Below are 20,628 nucleotides of genomic sequence, written 5' to 3'. Positions count from 1 at the left end.
AAATTTTAGATTTGATTGTGGGACATGGGTGACGTTGACACAGGACTGCTCAGCATGGCTTTCCCACATCAAAAAAGTGCTGTGCTCTTTGAGCAAAGCAGAATTGAGACAGCACAAAGGAAATGTAGGACGGGCAAATTTGCAGTAACCACTCCAAATGATCACGCGGAATATCTGTGGTCAATCAGTGGTAGAGTATTCCAAGGTCCTATTGGTCTGATCTGCCACAGTAGTACACATTGAAACTTCACTTTATCATGATGATGTCATCTTGACTCTCTTTGAGAATGAAGGACAACAGCCATCAGAACCTATGGCCCCTTTACTGCTGTCTGCAAATACTTGCACTATTGAATTATCGTGAACCCATAGGTATGCCTTCAGATGGTGTGGCTTTAGAGACAAGCTTCTCTAGTTCTGTCATGCTCTGTACATTGACCCTGAAATTTCAGAGATTTGGGAACCACATTCTGAAGCATTTCCTCTGTGAGCTACCAACTCTGGTCAAGATTGCATGCATAGATACTATAATTAAAATGACTGTATTTGTTTTGGATATTGTCATTATCCTGTTATCCCTTTCCCTTATTCTCATCTCCTATTTCTTAATAGGCAAAGCTGTATTAAGAATAAAGGCAGCAATGGGTCAGAAGAAGGCAGTAAATACATGTGATATTCACCCCACAGTAGTATCTTTCTTCTATGGGGCTATAATCTACATGTACATGCAACCAGGAAACAATGCTTCCAAGGACAAAGGAAAATTTCTTATTCTTTTGTACACTAGTGTTACTCTGAACTTCAATCTCGCATCTATACACTGAGGAACAAAGGCATGAAGGGGGCAGTGAAGAGACTGGTAAGGAGGGAGAAAAGAACTCTGGAAATTGGGGAAAATTTGAAATTTTAAAAAAATTTTTAGAAGTGAGGATAGAATGAGACCTAACAGAATATTGCCAGATGACGAGATGATAAATATTCCTTTCTATAGACGAATAAAATAATTTGTTAGTTAATATGTAGATATTATGTATACAATCATGTATGTATAGACATATCTGTGTATACACACATATGTGTGCATCTTTAACAAACACACACATACAAAGAGAACTACTAGATACTGTTTTATACATTATCGTTTGCATTATATTTTTTATTGTGACCTTATTTTATGCCTAGTGCATTCTTAAAACCATTTTCTATGTGTTTAAAAAAATACATGGTTTTTATTTTTTAAATATTTTTTATTATTTTATTTGCTTTTAGTGTGCTACAATCACTTCCATATAGCTTAGCTTTTTCCCCCTCCCTCTCCCCTCCCTCTTTGAGACAGCATACAATTTTATATAGGTCCCAACATATATTCCTATTAAACACATTTTCACCTTACTCATGTTGCATAGAAGAATTGAAATGAATGGGAGAAATCAAAAAACAACCCAAAATGTAATACAAAAGAAAACGATTTGCTACACTCTGTGATCAAATTCCATAGTTCCTTCTCTAAATGTGGAAGGCATTTTGTCTTAAGAGACCATTGGGAATTTTTTAAGTCCTTGTATTGCAATGAAATTTTAAGACTACCAGAAAAAATCCACTTGCGCTGTGGTTATTGCTGTGTATAAATTTCTCCTGGTTCTGCTCCTTTCACTCAACATCAGTTCATATAAGTCTTTCCAGGCCCCTCTCAAGTCTTCCTGTTCATCAATTCTTATAGCACAGTAGTATTCCATAACATTCATATACCACAATTTATTCAGTCATTCCCCAATAGATGGGCACTCCTTTGATTTCCAGTTTTTGACCACCATAAAGAGTGCTGCTATAAATATTTTTGTAAATATGTGACCCTTTCCCATTTTTGTGGCCTCTTGGGGATATAGCCCTAGAAGCAATGTCTCTGAGTCAAAGGGTATGCGCATTTTTGTAGCACTTTGAGCATAATTCCAAATTCTTCTCCAGAATGGTTGGATCAGCTCACAGCTCCACCAACAAAGAGTTAGTGTTCCAACTCTCCCACATCCTCTCCAACATTTATCATCATCCTCATTTGTCATGTTTTCCAATCTCATAGGTGTGATGTGATATCCCAGAGCTGTTTGGATTTGCATCTCTCTAATTAATAGTGATTTAGAACATTTTTTTCGTAAGACATAGATAGCTTTGATTTCTTCCTCTGAAAACTAACTATTCATATCCTTTGACCATTTATCATTTGAGGAATGACTTGTATTCTTGTACATTTGACTCAGTTCTCTATGTATTTTAGAAATGAGACCTTTATCACAGAGACAAGTTGCAAAAATTCTTTCCCAGTTTTCTGCTTCCCTCGTAATCTTGGTTACATTGGGTTTGGATGTGCAAAAACTTTTAATTTAATGGAATCAAAATTATCGTTTTGCACTTCATTTCTTGTTTAGTCAAAAATTCCTTCCTTTTCCATAAATCTGAAAAATACACTATTTTTTTCCTGCACTAATTAGCTTATAGTATCAATCTTTATGCCTAGATCATGTACTCATTTGGACTGTATTCTTATGTACAGTGTCAGGCATGGGTATATGTCTACTTTGCTCCATGTTGTTATCAAGTTTTCCCAGGAATTTTTGTCGAACAGTGAGTTCTTATCTCAGAAGCTGGGGTCTTTGGGTTTATCAAACAGCAGATTACTATATTCATTGACTACTGTGTCTTGGGTACCTAACCTATTCCATTACTCTACCCTTCTGTTTCCAAGTCAGTACCAAGTCGTTTTGATCATTGCTGCTTTATAAAACAGTTTGAGATCTGGTAGAACTAGACCATCTTCCCTAGCATTTCTTTTCATTAGTTCCCTTGATATTCTGGATCTTTTGTTCTTCCAGATGAATTTTGATATTATTTTTTCCAGCTCTACAAAATAATTATCTCATAGTTTTATTGGTATGGCATTGAAGAAATGATCTAATTTAGGTACAATTGTCATTTTTATTCTATTGGCTTGGCCAGGAGTAATTGATGTTTATTCACTTACTTAGATTTGACATTATTTGTGTGAAAAGTGTTTTGTAATTGTGTTTATATAGTCCTTGGGTTTGTTTTGGCAGGTAGACTCCCAAATATTTTGTAGTGTCTACCACAGCTTCAAATGGGATTTCTCTTTCTGTGTCTTGCTGTTGGGCTTTCTTAGTAATATATGGAAATGCAGAAGGTTTGTGTCGTTTTATTTTGTAACCTGCAAATTTGCCAAAGTTGTTTCTTATGTCAAGTAGTTTTTTACTTGATTCTCTGGATTTCTCTAAGTACATCATCATATCATCTGCAAAGAGTGATAACTTAATTTCTTCTTTGCCTATTCTAATTTTTCTATTTCTTTTTCTTCTCATTACTATAGCCAACATTTCTTGTACCATACTGAATAATAGTGGTGATAATGGACATCCTTGCTTCACCCATGATCTTATTGGAAATGCATCTAGCTTATCCCCATTACATATAATGCTTGCTGATGGTTTAGGTAGATACTGCTTATTATTTTATGTAAAGTTCTATTTATTCCTATGTTCTCCAGTGTTTTCAATAGAAATGGGTGCTGTATTTTGTCAGAAGCTTTTTTCTGCCACCAAGGTGGTCATGGTGGTATGCGCATGCAGTCCTAGCTACTGGGGAGGCTGAGGCTAGAGGATCGCTTGAGGCCAGGAGTTCTGAGTTGCTGTGTGGTATGCTGGTCGGGTGTCCACACTAAGTTCATCATCAATATGGCGACCCCCTGGGAACGGGGAACACCAAGTTGCCTAAAGAGGGGTGAACCAGCCCAGATCAGAAACAGAGTAGGTCGAAATACATGATTTTTGAAAATACATACATATATGTCAATCAACAAGCATTTATTAAGAACTTATTATAACAATATAGGCAGAGGTAACTGCTGAGTATATGAAGAAAAGTAAAAATTATCGCTACTCCCATTAGGCTCACCTTTTTGTGAAAAAAAAACATATGTAACTGGCTATAAAAAGAGTGCCCAGAATAGATAGAAAATAAGTACATTAGCTTATTGGGGGTTGGAGGGCAGGACAAGGCCTCTTTCAGAAAATAGTTTTGAATTGATTCCTGAAGAAGATAGGGAGATTAAGACACAGAGATAATATAGGGAGAAATGCATGGAAGATAGCCATGGCAACAAGACATATAGATGCATATTACATTCAGAACTCCATAAAATATATATTACACAAAATGTATTATATTACATATACAATTGGTCAGTGACAGAACTACTTACATATGTGCATAAAACATATACAGGAATATGGGGGGTTTTTGTCTTTCCTTAGTATTTACCCTATAGTCTATACTTAACACCATCCTACATAACAAATACTGCATGTAGAAAACCTGAATAATACTTATATTAAGTATTATTTTTATGAGTGTGTATATGTATATACATATATATGTATATGTATACACACATATATGTGTTTATATATATGCATGCATACATACATACGCATATCCATCCATACAATTTATATATATATATATATATATATACATACATACATACATACATACATACATATATACATATATGTGTATAAGCATCTATTTTAAAATATTTTTAGGGGTTTTAAAAATGTAAAATGAGGGAGTTGTGCAAATTTACCTTTATAGATTCTTTTTTGCTTTACATCTTATAATCCTATTGTCTCCGTTGTTCTGGAGACTACATGTCTTCTCACTCATCCAGAAATGATTGTGACCTATAAATATGGTACTTTGTGAAAGAAGGATATTGTTAACCTTAACATGGTTATAGGAAACGATTTATATTATCTTTTCATTATTCTTATATTTTCCATGAATTTCTAGTAGAAATAGTTCTGAGAGAAGGCATTATCTTTAAAGTTAATGTTTTGTGGAGTATTATATGTGTGAATAATTGAATTGGATTAGAATACAAGCTCATCCTCTGTAGGTACCTGAAATCATGTCTGATAAAGGCCACACAACAGATAAGAATACAGCGATATCATGCCTGATGCTATCATCACATGTTTTTAATTCATTTTCTAGGTTACTAGATTTTGAAAGCTTTTGTTCCATATCCTGTGAATATTATCAGTATCCAGAATGATACTGAATACATTTAAATATATAGCTCTAAATTATGTATGGATCAATGTTATATACAAAGAATCTTTGACAATTCAGCATGCAATAATGGGCTACTTCTAGTACTACTGAATGGTTAAGTTCAACAATATATTGTGTTTGTACAGTAAGGATTTGTCTTCAGTCTTGAAGATGATTGACTTTCTATTGTATGATTCTAGTTTATACATTGTATTTCACTGTGAGAGTGACAAAGGCAATGTGTGGCGCAGAGTGCTTCACAGATCATAGACTTATCCTTTCCAAACTAAATATTCACATTCATCAAAAGAGCTGACCCCAAGGCAAAATGACTACCAGAATAATTAATGTCAGTAAATTAGAGCTCTTCTCTGAGTGTGAACAGTTTCTGCTGACTTGGAGGGAAAGTTGTGCCAACACACAGTTGACAACAGTGGAGCAGAAAAGGAGTGGGCAGCTTTCAGAGATTTGGTGTACAGCACTTCTTTTGCTCATTGGGGTCAGAACACTTGCCAACACCAAGACTGGTTTGATGAAAATGATGGGGTAATTCAGAAGCTGCTAAATGAAAAACAAGAACGCCACTGGGTTTACCAGCAGGATAGTTCATCTAAGAGGACAGCATTTAATTCCATCAAAAGCAAAGTACAAGCAAAGTTTAGAGAGATGAAGGCTTACTGGCTCAGTAAGAAGGAAGATGAAATTCAGTTTTATGCTCATAGTAACAATCCAAAGCACTTTTATGATTCCCTGAAAGCCATTTATGGACCAAAAACCTATGGTGCATCACAACTACTCAGTACTGATAGAGTCACATTGATTAGTGATAAGGACATGATCCTAGAGAGACTGGCTGAACCCTTCCATCATGCTCTCAACAGACCATCATCAATGAATGCTGAGTCCACTGATCATTCAGCTCAGGTTGAAGTCAATTCTTTCTTAGATGAATTTCCAACTGAAGAAGAGGATCATTAGGTTCCTTTCATGTGGCAAAGTACCTGCTGCTGATTCTACTCCAGCTGAGATTTACAAGGAAAGGGGACCATTACTCCTACAAAAGCTGACTGAAATTTTCCAGGTTATATGACAAGAGGAGGTTATCCCCCAGGAGTTCAAAGTGGGATCTGTCTCTTAGTCATTGCTGGCAAAATTCTTGCTAGAGTCCTTCTTAATAGGCTTATCCTTCACCTGAAAGTTGGTCATATACCTGAGAGCCAGTGTGGCTTCAGAAAGGGCTGAGGAGCAGTCAATACAGTGTTTGCTGCCCGACAATTCCAGGATAAATGCCAGGAGCAGAAAAGAGGTCTGTACACAACATTTGTAGATCTGTGGATTTCGAATGCCGATTGAAGCATATTATTTTCAATTTTTTGTTTGTTTTATTTCTCTTGATTTTTCCCTTTGGTTTTGATTCTTCTTTCACAACACAACTAATGTGGCAATATGTTGAATAAGATTGGACATGTATAGCCCATATCAAATTGCTTGCTACCTTAGGGAGTCAGCGAAGGCAAGGAAAGAGGAGTAAAAAGTTTGGAACTCAAAATCTTTTAAAAGTGAATGTTAAAGACTATCTTCATATGTCATTGGAAAAAAATAAAATACTATTCAGTGAAAAAAAATGAATACTTCTATTTTCATAAACAAATCTGCTTTGTTCAGCCATTTGTTTGACACTTCCTTATTGATATAATATTGGCAGAATTCATAATAATGTTGTATATGGAAGCCCTTTTAAACATCTTGAATTTCAGCTGCTTTATTATAAACATTTTAAAAAATTATTATTTGCCTTCTACTAGCATTAACTATAATTCAGGGAAAAGGTATCCACTTATTCCAAGATAATTTCTGTAGGGCTTTGTTTTTTCAAAAATTTTCATCAGTTTGATATTCACTCTGGGATTATTTATTGATTCTTCTCCTCTCTTTTGAAACACTTTTCATCTTTTTATAACTGTCTTAGAATGACTGCAGTGTTTCGTAAATACTTCTAGCTATTGTGAGGATAATTTCTAAGTCAGTTCATGGCCACTTCGCAGTTACAAAAAAGCATAATCACTTTGATATTGTGTAGGTATTGTTTTAAATGTATCCTTTGTGTACTGTTTGGATTCAAGGATTGCAGCGAATCTTTTAAAATTCAACCAAACCTTTCTCCTTTCTTACTTGGTATTCAAAGTTTCTTTTTTGGAAGAGAAAGAGCATGTTCATGCACTGCTTTTGTTCATTGTTTCTTGATCGATTTTGGCTTTTGTATTCCAACTTGTTAAGTACACATTGAGAATTTTGCATTTTGGGGTCCAAATAACATTTTAATAATATGGAATAAATATTCTACAAGAAGAATTAGCTTATACTTTCGATGGAGGTTTCTAGACTGTTTCTTCATGTACATCATGATAAATTAGATATTTTTATTCAACTCCTTTATTTTGGAAGCTATAGTTCCTCTTGGAAAAAAGATAGTTTATTTAAGGCTATAAAGAACGATTGTAGGTATAGATCGTATCTCTGGCAAATGGCATATTAAATATCAATAGTTCTTGGTAAAATTGTGTTAATATATTAATGAAGTGAAGCATTTTTCTTGTGGACATCAAATATTTCAATACTCTTGTTATACTTGGATCTATTTTATGCTGTCATTACAATAAGGTTTTATCAGAATCAATAAAAAGTTATTATGCTTTCAGGCAGCTTCTTTTAGTAATACCAAATAACAAAATAAATTGACTATGTATCTGGAACTATTTTTTGCTTGACTGTCAAACTGTGTTCTTGGAAGTATTTATATAACATTTATTTAATGATAAAAAGTCTGTGTACAGAAGGAAATTATGCAACTGACCCATATTTGAAAGAATTGTTGATATTCTTAGTTTTTGGTAGTAGGTATATTTCTTCTTTTAAGAAAGGTGGAATCAGGGGCAGCCAACATGGAAGAGTAGAAAGATGGACCTGTTGTAGCTCTCCCCTCACAGCCCATAAAATACCTATAAAAATGAATCTAAACAAATTCTAGAGCAGAAGAAGTCACAAAACGACAGAGTGAAAGAGATTTCCAGAACAAACAAGCCTGAAAGACCAAAAGGAAAGGACTATTGTACAGGGCTTGGAGCAGACAGCAGCCCAGCCTTGGTCACACACAGGGACAGGACTGGGGCAGGCCTCAGGTCACAGAATCACTGGTAGCAGCTGTGCTTCCCAGATTTCTCAAGCCACAAATGCCAAAGACATTGAAAGGTCAATGAGAAAACTCCTTCACCTGGATAAGAAGGGAGTACGTCAGGCCATAGCCCTGGCTCCAGGGTGACAGCAGGTACTGGGGCAGCAATGTCCATTTTTGGAACCCTCCTAAAGTCCCAGGAGAACTTGAGCTTCAGATTTGGATCTCAGTCCTGAGTGGTGGTCCTGGGGTGAGGAGAAGAACTGGCATGGTGGAGCTGATGGAAGATCTAGAGATCCTATTCACAGATCCTGGACAGAAAAGTTTGTCTTCACTCCCAGACCAGAGTGCAGTCAAGGAGAGGAGTAACTCCTCTCCCTTGATTGTCCTATCTTGGAGGAACTGTGAACTTACAAATCTCCATTTGACAAAGGACTCGAAAGTGAAATAAGAGACTGGGAAAATGCCCAAAAAAGGGAAAAACATCAGAATATAGAAGGTTGTTTTCTTAGTGAAAAGGTATTTTCTTCTATCCTTTTGGGTGAAGAAGAAAAAGCATACCATGAGAGGAAGACATAAAAGTCAAGGCTGCTAAATCCAAAATTTCCCCCCAAAATATGCAATGCTAACGGGCCATGGAAAAGCTCAAAAGGGATTTTGAAAACCAAGTAAGAGAGGTGGAGGAAAAATTGGGAAGAAAAATGAGAGCAATGCAAGAATATGATGAATAGCCAGTCAACAGCTTGCTTAAGGAGACACCAAAAATGCTGGAGAAAATAACAGCTTTAAAAATAGACTAGCCCAAATGGCAAAAGAGGTTCAGAAAGCCAATGAGGAGAAGAATATTTTATAAAGCAGAATTATCCAAATGAAAAAGGAGGTTCGAAAGCTCACTGAAAAAAAGTTCTTCAAAAATTAGAATGGAGTAGATGGAAGCTAATGACTTTATGAGAAACCAAGAACTTATAAAAGAAAACCAAAAGAAGGAAAAAATAGAAGACAATGTAAAATATCTCATTGGAACAACAACTGACCTTGGAAACAGGTTCAGGACAGATATTTTAAAAATTATTGGTCTACCTAAAAACCATGATCAAAAAAAAAAAAGAGAACAGACATCATCTAACAATTTTTCAAGGAAAACTACCCTGATATTTTAGGACCAGAGAAATGGAAAAAAATCACCTATCATCTCCTGAAAAAAACCGCAAAAGGAAAACTCCTAGGACTATTGTAGCCAAATTCCAGAGTTCCCAGGTCAAGGAGAAAATATTGCAAGCAGCCAGAAAGAAACAATTTCAGCATTGTGGAAATCCAATCAGGATAACAAATGATTTAGCAGCTTCTACACTAAGGGGCTGAAGAGCTTCAGATATGATATTCTAGATGTCAAAGGAACTAAGGTTAAAACCAAGAATCACCTACCCAGCAAAACTGAGTATAATACTTCAGGGGTAAAAATGGAATTTTAGTGAAGTATAGGACTTCTAAGCTTTCTTGTTGAAAAGACAAGAGCTGAATTGAAAATTTGACTTTGAAAGATAAGAATCAAGAGAAACATAAGAAGATAAACGGGAAAGAGAAACCTTAAGGAACTAATTAAAGTTAAACTGTTTACACTCCTACATAGAAAGATGTTCTTTGTAACTCATGAGACCTTTTTCAGTATTAGGGTCGTTTAGAGGGAATATATATATATATATATATATATATATATATATATATATATATATATATATATATATATATATATATATATATATATATATATATAATTTGTATTTGTATTGTAAATTTGTATATGTATGTTTGTGTATATATACGTAGACATAGACATAGACAGAGGTCAAAGCACATGATGAGCTGAATATGAAGGGAGAATACGTAAAAAATTAAAATTGGCTGTTTAATGTAATGCACTATGAGTAAGAGAAAGGGAGAGATAGAATGTCAGAAATCATCTCAAATACAAGAGGGAAGAAAGAGCATTTACAGTAGAGGGGAAGAAGGAGACGACGAATGAAAATGATTCAGCCTTACTTTCATGGGATTTGACTTAAAGAGGGAATAACATAAACTCAACTGAATATGGAAATCTAATTTACCCTGCAGGAAGGCAAGGGGGAAGGGAATAGGAGAGGGAAGATTATAGAAGGGAGAACAAATTTGGGAAAGGAATAATCAGAAGAAAACCATAATGTTGGAGGACTGTTCAATGGAGAGAATGGAATAAATGAAGGGCAGGATAGGATAGAGAGAAATTTAGTTAGTTTTTTACAACCAAACTATTATGGAAATGCTTTAAATTTTTTTACATATATGACATCTATTGAATTGTTTGTTTTCTCAATGAGAGTGGGTGGGGAGAGAGGGAAAGAATATGGAACTCAAAGCATTAAGCATGAATGTTAAAGATAGGACCCGAACAGGATTCGGGAGAGTGAATCTCTGACACTTGCGGCACTTTCCAGACGTCAAGACCCCAAAACGGCCAGGAGAAATTGGAAAGTCGGTGGGAAAAGCGTATGGGACCAGTGCAGGAGGGTAGAGTGATCCAGTCCCAGCCCCAGGTCAGCAGAGATGGGAGGGGAAGGAGGCCATTCTTCTTTTCATTGACTTTTTGGACTTCTTTTATCATTTGGGTTAATCTATTTCATGTAAAAGTAACTATATTTCCGTCTATGCTATCCTACCCCCCATTGCTTCTATTCTCTCTTTTGATCCTGTCCCTCCCCAAGAGTGTTGACTTCAAATTGCTCCCTCCTCCCACTGCCCTCCCTTCCATCATTCCCCCACCCTGCTTATCCCCTTCTCCCCCACTTTCCTTTATGGTAAGATAGGTTTTCATACCAAAGTGAGTGTGCATTTTATTCCTTCCTTTAGTCGAACGTGATCAGAGGAAACCTCATATTTTTCTCTCACCTCCCCCTTTTCCCTCCACTAAAAAGTCTTTTGCTTGCCTCTTTTATGAGAGATAATTTTCCCCATTCCATTTCTTCCTTTCTCCTTCCAATATATTTCTCTCTCACCCCTTAATTTCCCTTTTTAAAGATATGATCCCATCCTATTCAATTCATTGTGTGCTCTCTGTCTGTGTGTGCGTGTGCGTGTGTGTATGCGTGTGTAATCCCACCAACTACCCAGATACTTAAAAGTTTCAAGAGAGTATAAATATTGTCTTTCCATGTAGGAATGTAAACAGTTCAAGTTTAGTAAGTCTCTTATGACTTCTCTTTGCTGTTTACCTTTTGATGCTTCTCTTCATTCTTGTGTTTGAAAGTCAAATTTTCTTTTCAGCTCTGGTCTTTTCATCAAGAATGCTTAAAAGTCCTCTATTTCATTGAAAGACCATTTTTCCCCTGAAGTATTATATTCAGTTTTCTGGTAGGTGATTCTTGGTTTTAGTCCTAGTCCCTTTGACTTCTGGAATATCATATTCCACACCCTTCGATCCCTTAATGTAGAAGCTGCTAGATCTTGTGCTATCCTGATTGTATTTCCAAAATACTTGAATTGTTTCTTTCTGGCTACTTGCAATATTTTCTCCTTGACCAGGGAACTCTGGAATTTGGCCACAATGTTCCTAGGAGTTTCTCTTTTTGGATCTCTTTCAGGGGGTGATCAGTGGATTCCTTGAATACTTATTTTGCCCTCTGGTTCTAGAATCTCAGGGCAGTTTTCCTTGATAATTTCATGAAAGATGATGTCTAGGCTCTTTTTTTGATCATGGCTTTCAGGTAAGCCCATAATTTTTCCATTGTCTCTCCTGGATCTATTTTCCAGGTCGGTTGTTTTTCAATGACATATTTCACATTATCTTCCATTTTTTCATTCTTTTGGCTTTGTTTTGTGATTTCTTGGTTTCTCATAAAGTCATTAGCCTCCATCTGTTCCATTATAATTTTGAAAGAACTGTTTTCTTCAGTGAGCTTTTGAACCTCCTTTTCCATTTGGCTAATTCTGCTTTTGAAAGCATTCTTCTCCTCATTGGCTTTTTGGAGCTCTTTTGTCAATTGAGTTAGCCTATTTTTCAAGGTGTTATTTTCTTCAGCATTTTTTTTGGATCTCCTTTAGCAAAGTATTGACCTGCTTTTCATGCTTTTCTTGCATCTCTCATTTTTCTTCCCAGTTTTTCCTCTACCCCTCTACCTTGATTTTCAAAATTCTTTTTGAGCTCTTCCATGGCCTGAGCCCATTGAGTGGGCTGGGATACAGAAGCCTTGACTTCTGTGTCTTTCCCTGATTGTAAGCATTGTTCTTCCTCATCAGAAAGGATGGAAGGAGATATCTGTTCACCAAGAAAGTAACCTTCTATGGTCTTATTTCCCCCCCCCGCTTCTGGGCATTTTCCCAACTACTGACTTGACTTCTGAGTTTCATCTCCACACCCACCTTGCCTCCTGATCCTCCCATCCAGGGCTTGGGGGTTGAGATTCAAATGCTGCTTCTCAGCTTCAGGGCTTTCAGCGGGGGTGGGGCTGTTGTTCAGTGTGAGATTAAGTTCAGGTGCTCAGGTGGGGGCAACGCCACCACTCGCGGCTTAGTTCCCTCAGAGGGTTTATGCTGAGACCTTCAACAATGGATCCCAGCTTCTGTCTGCTTTGGGAGCCCCTGTGCACTGCTGCCTCAGCTGCTGCCTCAGCTGCTGCCTCCTGAGGGGTCCTGGGTTATGTAAACACCCGCACTCCCCTCTTGGCAAGCTGAAAAGACCCTCTCACTGACCTTTGGCACTTGTGGATGGAGGGACTTGCTCTGCCACTAGAGATTTTGTCCCTGAAGCCTGTCCAAATCTTCTCCTCTCGGTGCTGTGAGGCCAAGGCAGGGCTGGGCTCTGCTCCAGATCTGCTGCTCGATGGATATTTCATGTCAGATTTTTTTTTTATTTTTTTATTTTTTTTTATTTTTTTATTTTTTTAATGTTTAACAATCACTGCCATACAATTGCGATTTTATCATTCCCCAACCACCCCCCACTACCTCCCTCCCTCCCCACGACTGCATACAATTCTGTATAGATTCTACATATACTTTCCTATTGAGTATATTTTCACTATAGTCATGCTATGTAGTCAGACTAAGATAAATGAAAGAATCCGTATAACAAATCAGAACATGATACACAAACAGATACACATACACAAACATGATCTGCTACAATATGTGAGTGACTTCCATATTTCTCTCTCTGAGTGTGGCAGGCATTTTGCCTTGAGGTCCACCATTGGGATTTTTTTTTTTCAGAAGTTCTTGTGTTATTACAAAAATCTAAGTCTACCAGAAAAAACTCTCACACACTGTGGTTGTTGCTGTGCACAAAGTTCTCCTGGTTCTGCTCCTTTCACTCAGCATCAGGTCATATAAGTCCTTCCAGGCCTCTCTGAAGTCTTCCTGTTCATCATTTCTTATGGCACAATAGTACTCCATTACATTCATATACCATAATTTATTCAGCCATTCCCCAATTGATGGACATCCCCCTGACTTCCAGTTTTTGGCAACTACATAGAGTGCTGCTATAAATATTTTTGTACATGTGGGACCCCTTCCCATTTTTATGATCTCTTGGGGATATAGTCCTAGTAGCGATATTGCTGGGTCAAAGGGTATGCACATTTTTGTAGCCCTTTGGGCATAGTTCCAAATTGCTCTCCAGAATGGTTGGATGCGCTCACAGCTCCACCAACAATGAATTAGTGTTCCAACTCTCCCACATCCTCTCCAGCATTTATCATTTTCTTGTTCTGTCATGTTTGCCAATCTTATAGGTGTGATGTGGTACCTCAGAGTTGTTTTGATTTGCATCTCTCTAACCAATAGTGATTTAGAGCATTTTTTCATATGATTATAGATAGCTTTAATTTCTTCCTCTGAAAATTGCCTGTTCATATCCTTTGACCATTTATCAATTGGGGAATGACTTGTACGATTATACATTTGGGTCAGTTCTCTATATATTCTAGAAATGAGGCCTTTATCCCCGAGCTTAGCTGTAAAATTTTTTTACCAATTTACTACATCCCTCCGAATTTTGGTTGCATTGGGTTTGGTTGTGCAAAAACTTCTCAGTTTAATGTAATCAAAGTTATCCATTTTGCATTTCATAATGCATTCTGTCTCTCCTTTGGTAAAGAATTCTTCCTTTCTCCATAGATCTGATAAATACACTATTCCTTGCTTCTCCAGTTTATTCATGGTATCAATCTTTATACCTAAATCATGTACCCATTTGGACTTTATTCTTGTGTACGGTGTCAGGTATGGGTCTATGCCTAATTTCCGCCACACTGTTATCCAGTTTTCCCAGCAATTTTTGTCAAACAATGAGTTCTTATCCCAGAAGCTGGGGTCCTTGGGTTTATCAAACAGAAGGTTGCTATATTCCTTGCCTACTGCATCTTGAGTGCCAAGTCTATTCCACTTGTCTACCTCTCTGTTTCTTAGCCAATACCAAGTGGTTTTGATAATTGCTGTTTTATAGTACAGTTTAAGGTCTGGTAGCGCTAGGCCACCTTCCCAGGCATTTCTTTTCATTAGTCCCTTTGATATTCTGGACCTTTTGTTTTTCCAAATGAATTTTGATATTATTTTATCCAGCTCTAGAAAGTAATTGTCTGATAATTTAATTGGTATGGCACTAAATAAGTATATTAATTTGGGTAGAATTGTCATTTTTATTATATTAGCACGGCCTACCCATGAGCAACTAATGTTTTCCCACTTACTTAAATCTGACTTTATTTGTGCAAAAAGTGTCTTGTAATTGTGTTCATATAATCCCTGGGTTTGTTTTGGCAGGTAGACTCCTAAGTATTTTATACTGTCTACCATAACTTTAAATGGGATTTTTTTTCTATCTCTTGCTGTTGGACTTTGTTGCTAATATATAGGAATGCAGAAGATTTGTGTGGGTTTATTTTGTACCCTGCAACTTTGCCAAAGTTGTTTATTAATTCAAGTAATTTTTTACTTGAATCTCTGGGATTCTCTAGGTAAATCATCATATCATCTGCAAAGAGTGATAACTTAGTTTCTTCTTTGGCTATTCTAATTCCTTGAATATCTTTATCTTGTCTAATTGCTACAGCTAACATTTCTAGTACCATATTGAATAATAGTGGTGATAATGGACAACCTTGTTTCACCCCTGATCTTATTGGGAATGCATCTAGCTTATCCCCATTGCATATAATGCTTCCTGAAGGTTTTAGATAGATACTGCTTATTATTTTATGGAAAGTTCCCTTTATTCCTACGTTCTCCAATGTTTTTAGTAGGAATCGATGTTGTATTTTGTCAAAAGCTTTTTCTGCATCTATTGAGATAATCATGTGGTTTTTGTTAGCTTTGTTGTTGATGTGATCGATAATGCTAATAGTTTTCCTAATATTGAACCAGCCCTGTAGTCCTGGTATGAATCCTACCTGATCATAATGTATTAATCTCGTGATAAGATGCTGTATTCGTTTTGCTAAAATCTTATTTAAAATTTTTGCATCTATATTCATTAGGGAAATTGGTCTATAATTTTCTTTCTCTGTTTTGTCTCTTCCTGGTTTGGGTATCAAAACCATATTTGTATCATAGAAAGAATTTGGGAGGACTCCTTCTTCCCCAATTTTCAAGAATAGTGTATGTAGTATTGGAATTAACTGTTCTTTAAATGTTTGATAGAATTCACTTGTGAATCCATCTGGTCCTGGAGATTTTTTCCTAGGGAGTTCATTGATGGCTTGTTCAATTTCTTTTTCTGAGATGGGGTTGTTTAAGTATTCAACTTCCTCTTCTGTTAATCTGGGCAATTTGTATTTTTTAAAATATTCATCCATCTCATTTAGATTGTCGAATTTGTGGGCATAAAGTTGGGCAAAGCAGTTTCTAATTATTGTTTTAATTTCCTCCTCATTGGAGGTGAGTTCACCCCTTTCATTTTTAATGTTAGTAATTTGGTTTTCTTCTTTCTTTTTTTTGATCAGATTAACCAAAGGTTTATCAATTTTATTAGTTTTTTCATAAAACCAACTATTGGTTTTATTTATTAATTCAATAGTTTTCTTTATTTTAATTTTATTAATCTCTCCTTTGGTTTTCAGTATTTCTAATTTGGTATTTACTTGGGGATTTTCAATTTGTTCTTTTTCTAGCTTTTTCAACTGCAAGCCTAAGTCATTGATCTCCTCTTTCTCTATTTTATTTATGTAAGCATTCAGAGATATAAAACTTCCCCTATTAACTGCTTTTGCAGTGTCCCATAAGTTTTGGTATGTTGTCTCACTATTGTCATTCTCTCGAATGAAATTGTTGATTGTTTCTATGATTTCTTCTTTAACCCAATCCTTCTTTAGAATTAGATTATTTAGTTTCCAATTGATTTTTGGTTTCTCTTTCCATGGCCTTTTATTACATGTAATTTTTAATGCGTTATGATCTGAAAAGGATGCATTGATTATCTCTACCTTTCTGCACTGGATTGTGAGATTTTTATGTCCTAGTACATGGTCAATTTTTGTAAATGTTCCATGTACCGCTGAGAAAAAGGTATATTCCTTTCTATTCCCATTTAATTTTCGCCAAAGATCTATCATATCTACCTTATCCAGAGTTTTATTTACCTCCTTAACCTCTTTCTTGTTTATTTTGAGGTTGGATTTATCTAGTTCAGAGAGGGGGAGGTTGAGGTCCCCCACTAGTATAGTTTTGCTATCAATTTCTTCCTTCAACTCCCCCAACCTCTCCTCTAAGAATTTGGATGCTATACCACTTGGAGCATACATGTTTAGTAATGATATTGCTTCATTGTCTATGGTGCCTTTTAGTAGGATATAGTTTCCATCCTTATCCCTTTTGATTAGATCTATTTCTGCTTTTGCTTTGTCTGAGATTAGGATTGCTACTCCTGCCTTTCTTACATGAGCTGAGGCACAATATATTCTGCTCCATCCTTTGACCTTTATCCTATGTGTATCCCCCCGTTTCAAATGTGTTTCTTGTAAGCAGCATATTGTTGGATTATGGCTTTTAATCCATTCTGCTATCCGTCTCCGTTTTATGGGAGAGTTCATCCCATTCACATTCACAGTTATGATTACAATCTTGTGTATTTCCCTCCAACCTCTTTCCCACCATTTGTGCTTTTAACTCTCCCGTCTCCCTTCCCCTCCTCAATATTATTCACTTTTCTCCCCCTCCTCCTGCAGCCTTCCCCTCCTTCTTTTAGCCCCCCTCCCTTTTAGTCCCCTTTACTCTTATTGCTTCTTTCCTCCCTTTTAGCCACCCTCCCCTTTCTTCCCCCTTCCCCTCCTACTACCTATAGAGCTAGTTAGGATTATCTGCTTAAGATTATTGTTCCCTCCTTTGAACAAATCAGATGAGAGTACCTCTCAAACAATGCTCATCTCCCTCCCCTCCTTCCCTCTACTATAGTTTTGTACTTCTTCCTGTGATATAATTTGCCATTTTCTGCTTCCCCCTTTCCACACCTCCTATTACATTCCCTTCTCATACTTAAATCATATTTTTGACATGACATCATTTACTTTATGCCCGTTCCCTCTACATATATCCCTTTTATCATAATAGCTGCACAGTTCTCAAGATTAACAGGTATCATCTTCCCTTATAGGGAGTTAAACAGATTGCCCTAATTGAGTTGCAAGTTTTTGTTTTTGTTTTTTCCCCTCTGTTTACCTTTTTATGATTCTCTGGAGACCTGCATTTGAAGATCAAATTGTCTATTGAGTTCTGGTGTTTTGGTCAGGAAGCTCTGGAAATCCCTTATTTCGTTGAATGACTTTCTCCTTGCCTGAAATGTTACGCTGAACTTTGCTGGGTAGTTGATCCTTGGTTCGAGTCCCAACTCCTTTGCCTTACGGAATATTGGGTTCCAATTCTTTCGATCTTTTAATGTAGAAGCTGCAAGGTCCTGTGTGATCCTGACTGTGTGACCTTGATATTTAAATTGTTTCTTTCTGGCTGCTTGTAGTATTTTCTCCTTCACTTGATAGCTCTGGAATTTGGCAACTATATTTCTTGGGGTTTTGAGTTTGGGATCCCTTTCCGGTGGGGAACGGTGGATTCTTTCGATGACTATTTTGCCCTCTGAGTCTAGTACTTCTGGACAGTTTTCCTTGATGATTTCCTGGAAGATATTGTCCAGACTCTTTTCTTCATCATGGGTTTCTGGCAGGCCAATAATTCTTAGATTTTCTCTCCTGGATCTATTTCCCAGGTCAGTTGTTTTTCCAATTAAATATTTTACATTTTCTTCTATCTTTTCATTCTTTAGATTTTGTTTGACTGATTCTTGTTGCCTCATTGAGTCATTAGTTTCTACTTGCCCAATTCTAATCTTGATCGTAGTGTTTTCTTCAGTTAGCTTTCGCATCTCCTTTTCCATCTGGCCAATTTTTCCCTTTAAGGAGCTATTTTCTCCATTTAATTTTTGTACTTCTTTTTCCATTCGACCAATTTTCCCAGTTAGGTTTTGGGTTTCCTTTTCCATCTGATCAATTTTCCCTATTAGGTTTTGAGTTTCCTTTTCCGTTTGATTAACTCTTCCTTTTAGGGAATTATTCTCTCCAGTTAATTTTTGAACTTCCTTTTCCATTTCTTCAATTTTTTTTTTTCAGAGTGATGTTCTCATCAGTGAATTCTTTTTTTATAGTTTTAAAATCATTGGCCAGTTTTTCTTTTATATCCTTCTTCAGACGTTCCAGGTAATCTAGTTGTGCTTGCGAGAAATTCCTAGTCCCATCTGAGGTTTCAGATGGAAGTACAGTCTCAGCTCTGACCTCTTTGGTGTTTGTGTTTTGGTCCTTATCCCCATAGAAAGATTCTATGGTTTTTTCACTTTTCGTCTGCTTTTTCCGATTCATGATGTTGGCTGAGTGTTGTAGCTTTTGGTTCTTTCAGTCAGAAGATACAGATCTTTTAAGTTGACTTGATGTTTGTCTAGGCTAAAAGCAGGCTTTTTTTTTTTTTTTTTTTTTTGTTGTTGTTTCCCAAATCAACCCTGGGGTTAGCTTGATAGGTGTGTGGGAGGTGTGGTCTGGTCTCAGGATATCTCCTCAGCTGGCCTGAGGCAAAGGCAAGGTCCGGGGATGGTGATCCCAGCTTCCCTATTGTCTTCCCTTTCCCCTGGAGGGCTGGGGCACGCCTAGAGGCTAATGCGTGTTCCCGCCCCTCCTGGGGCTCGTCTCCCGGGCTGAGGCTTGCTTGGGTCTCAGTGCGAATTTTCTCTGCCCTGGGTCGTCTGTCCCTCCAGATAGCCTCCACCACGGTGGGAAGAATCCCCCTTTGCCACTTTTCCAGCCTGTGGTGTTATGAGACCACCCGCTCCCTTCTGCTGTTCCCACTGATCCAGGATTAATCTGGGGAAGAATTTTATGGTTCCCTCAAGGTCATCGGGGGGGAGGGGAGAGCACTTACTGATCACTCCGGCATCCCAGCTCCTGGATGTTCAAGTAGTGACCCACTGAAGTCCCGTCTTTAGGCTGAAGATTTCAAAGGCTGTTGCGCTGATATCGTTGGCTCGGCCTGGCTTATCTCCTGCTCCGCTGGTCTCGCCCGCCACTCTCGGGCCCCTCGGGTCGCCTCCGCCCTGCCGCGCCGACCGCGCTGCGCTGTGCGCCGGGGTCTTACCCCCGCGGAACAGATCCCTCCCATGGACCTTCCAGTCCAGCCTGGGCTCCGAATCTGTCAAAGTCCGTCTCCCACTGGATTCTACACCTCCAAAGTCTGGTCAGACTCTCCCCCCAGAGATATCCAAAGGAGTTTTTCCAGGAGCTTAGGTGAGTCTTTGCTTTCACTCCGCCATCTTGGCTCCGCCTCCCATGTCAGTTTTTCAAGTCTCTCTGGAACAGAAATCTCCTCCACTCCTTTGTTCTGTGGCTTCTGCTGCTCCAGAATTCGTTGGGAGTACTTCTTTACAGGTATTTTATGGTCTGTGGGTTAGGAGCTAACTGGGTTACTGTACTTTTTGAAGTAATATTTTCTTCAGCACTTTTGCGTCTCTTTTAGCAAGCAGTTGACTCGTTTTCTTTTTTTTCTTGCATCACCCTCATTTGTCTTCTGAATTTTTGCTCTAGTTCCCTTATTTGATTTTCAAAATCCCTTTTGAGCTATTCCATGGCCTGAACCCAATTCATATTTTTCTTGGAGGCTTTACATGGAGGAACTTGTACTTTGTTTTCTTCTGTGTGCATGTTTTGGTCTTCTTTGCCACCGAAGTAAGATTCTGTAGTCTTATTCTTTTTCTGGATTTTTGCCCATTTCCCCAGCAATTTACTTGACTTTTGAGATCTTTGTCAAGGTAGTTCTCTGCTTCCAGTGGGGGGCTG

General features: G+C 37.4%; 1 pseudogene; it reads left to right on the top strand.

The window, feature by feature from the left end:
* LOC140516922 (olfactory receptor 2W1-like) overlaps window positions 1-20,628 on the top strand; it is a 47,499-nt pseudogene that overhangs the window by 6,935 nt on the left and 19,936 nt on the right.

This window comes from Notamacropus eugenii (genome assembly GCF_028372415.1).
Source record: "Notamacropus eugenii isolate mMacEug1 chromosome 2 unlocalized genomic scaffold, mMacEug1.pri_v2 SUPER_2_unloc_1, whole genome shotgun sequence".
Taxonomy (NCBI): Eukaryota; Metazoa; Chordata; class Mammalia; order Diprotodontia; family Macropodidae; genus Notamacropus; species Notamacropus eugenii.
The sequence above is the reverse complement of the archived record's forward strand: the minus strand, read 5'-3'. Positions and strand labels throughout refer to the sequence as shown.